This window comes from Mastomys coucha, unplaced genomic scaffold, assembly GCF_008632895.1.
Source record: "Mastomys coucha isolate ucsf_1 unplaced genomic scaffold, UCSF_Mcou_1 pScaffold6, whole genome shotgun sequence".
Classification (NCBI taxonomy): Eukaryota; Metazoa; Chordata; class Mammalia; order Rodentia; family Muridae; genus Mastomys; species Mastomys coucha.
Window position 1 is genome coordinate 106,157,551 of NW_022196912.1, and position 7,020 is coordinate 106,164,570.

At 44.9% G+C, this 7,020-nt stretch overlaps 1 pseudogene; it reads right to left on the reverse strand.

Annotated features, from left to right (window-relative positions):
* LOC116081084 overlaps positions 1-5,887 on the reverse strand; it is an 11,487-nt pseudogene extending 5,600 nt beyond the window's left edge.
* Positions 5,888-7,020: the final 1,133 nt, after the last annotated feature.

Below are 7,020 nucleotides of genomic sequence, written 5' to 3' on the forward strand. Positions count from 1 at the left end.
GAGGAGGAGAGGAAGAGGAGGAGGTAGAGGAGGAAGAGGAGGAGGAGGAGGAAGAGGAGGAGGAGAGGAAGAGGAGGAGGTAGAGGAGGAGTAGGAGGAAGAGGAAGAGGAGGAGGAAGAGGAAGAGGAGGAGGAGGAAGAGGAGGAAGAGGAGGAGGAGGAGGAAGAGGAGGAGGAGGAGGAAGAGGAGGAGGAGAGGAAGAGGAGGAGGTAGAGGAGGAAGAGGAGGAGGAGGAGGAGGGGGAGGAGGAGCCATTGTCTTAACTGATTTGTGAAACTCAGGATCCTGTAGCTCTTCTTGTGACTGCTGCTAGTTTGTTACAACTGTTTGCTTTATTCTATCAGGAGCTAAGTCAAAATCCACAGCTAGGAAGGTTAACAAAGAATCTTCCCAGGTATGTCTGCAGGTGAGGCTGCTGTGCCAAAGAGTGCTGCATGGGTTTGAACCCTAAGAAACGCTGACTTCAGTTCAAGGGTATGTGTAGTTGGTAGGATGTATTTTAAAGAGGACATTTCAACATGCAAACTGAAACGGAGATCAGTGAGGACCAGGCCGTGCTAAGTAAACTACTCTGTCGGCATTGGGAACCCAGTCAGTTCCTCATTTATTTGTCTAGTTTCACTTAAGATTCCTTTGTACAAGGAATTGTATTAGGAGATCTAACAAGCCGAGCCGCAGGGATGGAGTGACCTTTACACATGTAGGTTGTAGCCAAGCAAATCTCACATGTTTTGTGCAGTAAGTTAGGTAGCTATCAGAAAGTATTTGCAAATTTGAGGTTTCTCATGTGTTTGGTTTCGAATACTAAGGGAATATTGGGCTGGCTGTTCACTTCTGCTATTTTCTTTAAAAGGAGTATCTTAGGCTGGATTAGTCCTTGCAGACCACCAAATCTCAACCACTTTTTTTTTTTTTTAACTTTCCTTACAAGACCCAGAAGCTTGCAGCCAGTGGGACTTCCAGGTTCACCTTAACGCAGAACTGCGTGGATAGGCCTGGAGTATGAGGGAATCTCATGACTTTGGAGTATAAGCGACATGCTGGTGGCCAGACATTCAGAGCGTCCGGTTCCATCCCTCCACTGGCTTGTTCTCATGTATAGGTCTTAAGGGAACCTTCAGCTCCCAGGACACCCACAAGGGAACGACTCCAGAGAATCCTCAAGAGGACCCACAAGCCTCAGAGGAGTGTCTTTCCCTCAACCACACTTGCTGGCAGATGTTTTGGAAACTTCTGTGCTGTTTCCCCAACCTCAGCATTCTGAAGAGAAGCACCTTGATGTCAGACTCCAAAGGCGCTGCAGCGATCAGCTTGTGGCCTTGGTGTGGCCCTTCCTTCCAGGCTTCGTCTCACATTCTCTGTAGGGCTTACCTCGACACTGAAACCGCACCCGAATCCATCCCCTCTCCATTCTTCTGCCTCCGGAATGCAGCGTGCCTACGGTGACCTCTTTTAGTTTGGAAAGAAAGGCATTGGCAACTCCTCTAGGACTGAGAGCATCCCTCAGGTGCAGCTGCCCGAGGGGGAGCACGAAACTGTGATGGGAACTTTCCTTTCTTTAAAAGTCCAACCCAAAGCCACCATCATATGGGCCTCAAGCCTTATTCAGCCTTTGTGGGGTGAATATAAACTTGAAATCACAAAAGGAAGACGGAAGTTTTTGAACCAGATAGGGCCTGTTTCAAATTGATTGTCTGGCCTCAAAGGGGAAAAAGGAGGAGAGAAACATTTTTCCTATCAGACTATTTCCTATCAGAGATGCAAAGGGTCCCAGTGATTATTTGGTTTCCTTTGTGTTGAACAAATGAGGAAGTTAGTGACTTGGATTCCTTGCTATTTGAATGTTGACTCAATAACATATTCAAATATTTTCATCCTTAAAACGAATAGAACATCTCCCGCATGGATACCCAAATTGTCCTTTGCTTAAATTTCCCATGCTGCACTCATGTTTCCAAAACATGTGGCTGTGATATGGCTCATTAAGCTAGGAACCAGACAGTGGCTCTGGGATCTTTGTCCTTTAATCCCGGGTCTTACCATGGGTTCCTGACTTTTGAAGCAGGGTCCTTTGACAGTTAAAGAGACTGCCCGTGATTCAGATTTCCAAAAGCTGAAAAATTCTTTCCTGCCTGCTTTGATGAATACAGTTAACAGACACAACTCAGAGACTGTCCATACCTGCTTCACAAAGCTATTCCATGAAACTCCAACTGTCGAATCAGTTAAATAGTCTGGGGTGTTAATATTGAGGTCTGTGTTCCAGATGCCACCCAGCAGAAAGACAGAGGATGGTCACCCAGTTTCAGCTCTCTGGGAAGGGATTGACCAAGTCAGGAGACCTGGCTGTGAGGTTTTAGAGACAGGCTCCTAACTGTCCTGACCTCCCTGTGAGGGGAATACTTTTTGGCACACAGTGGCACACAGTTCCTGATAAACGCTTGTTGTAGAGTGTATACCTTTATTGTCAGATAGAGGGTTTGCCAGAAGCCTTTCAACAATAAACTAAAGAATGTGGTAGGCTACATCTGAAGCTATTCCTGGGTGAGCATGATGTGTGCACTATATAGTGAGGGCTCTATTCAGTGATCACGGAGACAAAACGCCTGAAACAATCAATTTAAAAGCAAGAAAGGTTTCTTTTGGTTCCTGGTTTTAGAAGATACCACTTCATCTCATGACAGTTGGGAAACAAAGAAAGAAACAGGAAGGGGCTCAGGTCTCAATATGTCCTTCTAGGGCAAATACCCTCTTTCAAGAATGCGTTTCCAGTTTCCCAAGTTCCTACAGCTACATCGCTCTTCTCAAAGTTCCACCACTTATGAACAACATCACAGGCTAGCACAAGCCTTTATTTCATACACAGATGGGCCTTTGAGGGGCATTTCAGATTCAAAGTACAGCAGTGAGTAGTCACTGTGGATGAGGCACCAGAGATACAGCACTGAGGAAATCACTGTTTGATGTAATGGGAGATATACATGCTTGGGTGTGAGATGCGCCTGGGCATTCATGTCAGCTGAATTTCAGTCAGGTTTTCCTTAAAAAACAAAAACAAAACCAAACCAAACAAAAACCCCCAAAACCAAAAACCAAAAAACTTCAGATGATGCTATAGTTCATATTTCCACTAGGGGGCAGCATGAGCTCATTGTTTGAATTAACTTTCTACACAGATGGCTCACAGCGTTCAACACAGCTCTCCTTGGGTAGTATGAGTTTAACATATTTAGAGGCCTAAGCAGCTTAGTCTAATATTTTAAAAATGGAAGATTCTAACCTCCAGGTTTCCATTCATCTGGGTATCGATGGGAACAACCTATTAAACATTCCCCATCCCAGATGTTGAAAATATTATCGAAACGAGAGCTCAGCTGGATCCGATTGTTTTCAGTCTTAAACAATCCAGGTTATCTAAAAACATGAGGCTGTCTTTGGGCATTGAGACTTTCATGCAGAGTTGGCCAAGATGTTAAACTTCGGCCTCTGGGTAGCAAAGGTGAACTCATCTCAATTCTAAACCTTGCTTAGCTCAGTAGGCAACATGGTGGTAAGGAGGGGCTACAAAGAAAGAGCCTTCTTTATTGACTACTTACGATGGGCTCCTTTTTTTTAGGTTCTTGGGATACAGAAAAGAGGTGGAGGGAGAGGAAGACAGAAATGGGGGGCTCGAGGGAGGCAGAGGACAAAATGTAAGGTATGAGCGTTGTCAAATTTCTAGCTGAAAAGCAACAGAGAAGAAAGGGATCGTGTTTCTAGGCAACAGAAGAGGGTGTGCTTATGTTTGCTTGAGGCGTGCTGACCTCTAACCCCTTTAAGTCCCTTCACTGGGGATTCCCTACCCCATGGTTGATGGACAGGGCTCTGTTAATATATCCCACTGGGGAACACTTATATCTGTGCTTCTAAACCTTCATGCTACGACACACCGGTGCATTACTTTAAGGGAGTCTGTCAGAGGCAATTTTCTTTTACTATGAATCTCAGCCAGAAATGAGCAAGGTTATAGCTTGCTTTATCGTGCCGTGAGTCATGCTAACTTAATTTTGTCCCTTTACTGTGCTAGAAAGGCAGAAAATCGTCTGGATCGATTTGCGCTTCTTGTTCTAGAGCTGGTGGTGTGGCCAGGGTGATGTAAGGGTGTCAGTACGTGTCCAGGAAGGTCGTTTAAATTCATGACATTATCTGACCTCACAGGCATCTCTTGAGATGTCTGCTATTCACTTAGCCCCTGGTTACAGTTTATTTAGCTTGCAGAAGGGAAAGCCATCCTCTTACAGTTTGAAACTCATTAGCCCCTTGCTCTGCCTCCTAGCCCTGGCTGAGGGGGTGGGTGCGGTTCACGAATCACTCCTTTACCCAGGAGTTCAGCGAAATCTATGAGTCATTTTTGCCTAGGAACATTCTGTCCCCGAAACGCCAGGCAGCCACCACCTCTTTGCGTCTTACTCTCTCAGGTGCTTCCCAAGGAATGAACATCGTTCTTGTTTTCAAATATCTAACAGCTGCCTGGGGATGTGAGACCTCCTTGGGGTTAGTCCAGTGAACCCCTTCCTCAGTAACCTTGCTCCACACTCTCTTTTCTCCCAGAATTCTTGCTCTTTTTGTGCACGATTTGTCCGTAAAAACCTGTCCCTCAAATTTTCTTCGTTGTATCTAAATGCCTCATCTTTTGGAAGTAACAAAATCCAGAATGACTTTTCCAGGCGGCTTGCTGCTCTCCCTGCTGTGTCTCTCTACTTCCCGACAAAACTGCCTGGGCTTCCGGGCTGGGCGTGGCAAGAGGAGGAGGAAGGTGAGAGCAAATACAGAGAACAATGTCAGTTCCTATGGTAGCCATGCTCTCCCCGCCACACCTATAATAAAGCACCCCCACTTGTGAATGATTTTTCTTTTTTTTGTGAACTGGAGTGGTTTCAAGGTGAGCCTCACCACAACTTCCATTCCCCCTTTTGTTTGCACTTCAGTTCAGTCATTTCTCCACAACTTCCATTCCCCCTTTCGTTTGCACTTCAGTTCAGTCATTTCTCCCCAGCTGGGGACAAGTCTTTCGACCTGCCCCTGCCTGCATTTTACAAAATGCTTTTGTTATGCCGTTTTCTGTCTCCTGTAATACTTGATTTCATTTTGCAAAGCTGTGGCAGCACATGAGTTACAGAACTCACTCTTTTAACCACATTGCTTTTGAGTCAGGGTTTTTTACTAAGTAGCCCTGGCTGGCCAGGAATTTGCTATGTACACCATGCTGGCTTCGAACTCACAAAAGTCCCTTCCTTTGCCTCCGGAATGCTGAGATTACACATGCACCACCGCACTGGGCTCTCTTTACCACCTTCAATGTACAGGCTACCTCACACACGTGCATGGACTTCTGCTACCATCACATCACACACTCATGGGGATCCTTTCTGTTTGAAGGTAAAATCATTTTAACTTTGTTATGGCATGACTCTGATTCCTGTCTGCCTGTTCCAGTAGCTGCTACGGTTTCAGAAAGGCTCAGACTGTGCCGTTCTTCTCTCCTCTTCTTTAGTGTTAGTCTGTGACACCCAATAGGGAGCTCAACCAGCACGGCTACTTAGAATAGCTCTCCATCACCTTCCACAGGCTCGCTCACAGCTCTCCATCACCTCCCACAGGCTCGCTCACAGCTCTCCATCACCTCCCACAGGCTCGCTCACAGCTCTCCATCACCTCCCACAGGCTCGCTCACAGCTCTCCATCACCTCCCACAGGCTCGCTCACAGCTCTCCATCACCTCCCACAGGCTGGCTTACAGCTCTCCATCACCTTCCACAGGCTCGCTTCACAGCTCTCCATCACCTTCCACAGGCTCGCTTCACAGCTCTCCATCACCTTCCACAGGCTCGCTTCACAGCTCTCCATCACCTTCCACAGGCTTGCTCACAGCTCTCCATCACCTTCCACAGGCTTGCCCATTCTGAAATGGGAGGAGAAAGGAAAGAGGCCCAAGTCATGTGCCAGAAATGTCTTAATGCCTTGGTTGTCCATGGGAGAGTCCTACATAATTTAATTGCAGACTGTTCTGCATCCTCTCCTCCCAAATATTGTGAAATAGTAAAATCTACCCCTAACAGAGAGAAAAACTACAACAAAGAAAAAATCATTAAGCACTTAACTTAGCAGAGAGAGAGAGAGAGAGAGAGAGAGAGAGAGAGAGAGAGAGAGAGAGAGAGAGAGAGAGAGAGAGAGAGAGAAAGAGAGAGAGGGAGGGAGAGAGAGAGAGAGAGAGAGAGAGAGAGAGAAATTTTGTGGCTTAATAAACACACAAGTGAAAAACAAACCAACTGACCTGGACACAATGGGAAGACTCATGAAGTGCTGGAACAGAAGAAAATTTAGGCTGACCACTTAAAACTGGACTAGTGATACCACAAAACCCCAAGACTTCAGCAGGAGCTCACATTTGAACAAGAAAATAATGAACAACTTGGTATCATATATGTATATATATGTACATACATATATGATATATATGTTATGTGGTTTATATATAATTATATTTTATATATAATATTTTACATACTAAAATTTTATATTTATTTCTATATTGAAATTTTATATATATCATATATAAAAGTATATATAGTATATATGATATATATGTATATATTTCTTTTTTCCTTCTGCCTGAGTGCTAAGAACCATCAAAGAGAAACTAAAAACTAGCAGGTGATCTTCCTGAGATGGTTCCTCCATGGACTGTTAATGATAATGAAGAGAATTGCTTCTTTAGGCAAGGCCGAGGAGAATATTATTTTAGGAAAGATTCCTGCTATTGATATGTTTTTCCTGTTGTTATTAAATATATATAACAATCAGTAGGTAGTATCCCACCCTTTTGAGCAGATTTCTGCAGAAGAAGAAAGATGCACTGTCTTGTAATGATGCTATATAGACAAGTAGATAACTTCTGAGTCAGGCAATGTTGGCACACGTCTTTAATCCCAGCACTTGGGAGGCAGAGTCAGTTCTGAGTTCAAGGCCAGCCTGGTCTA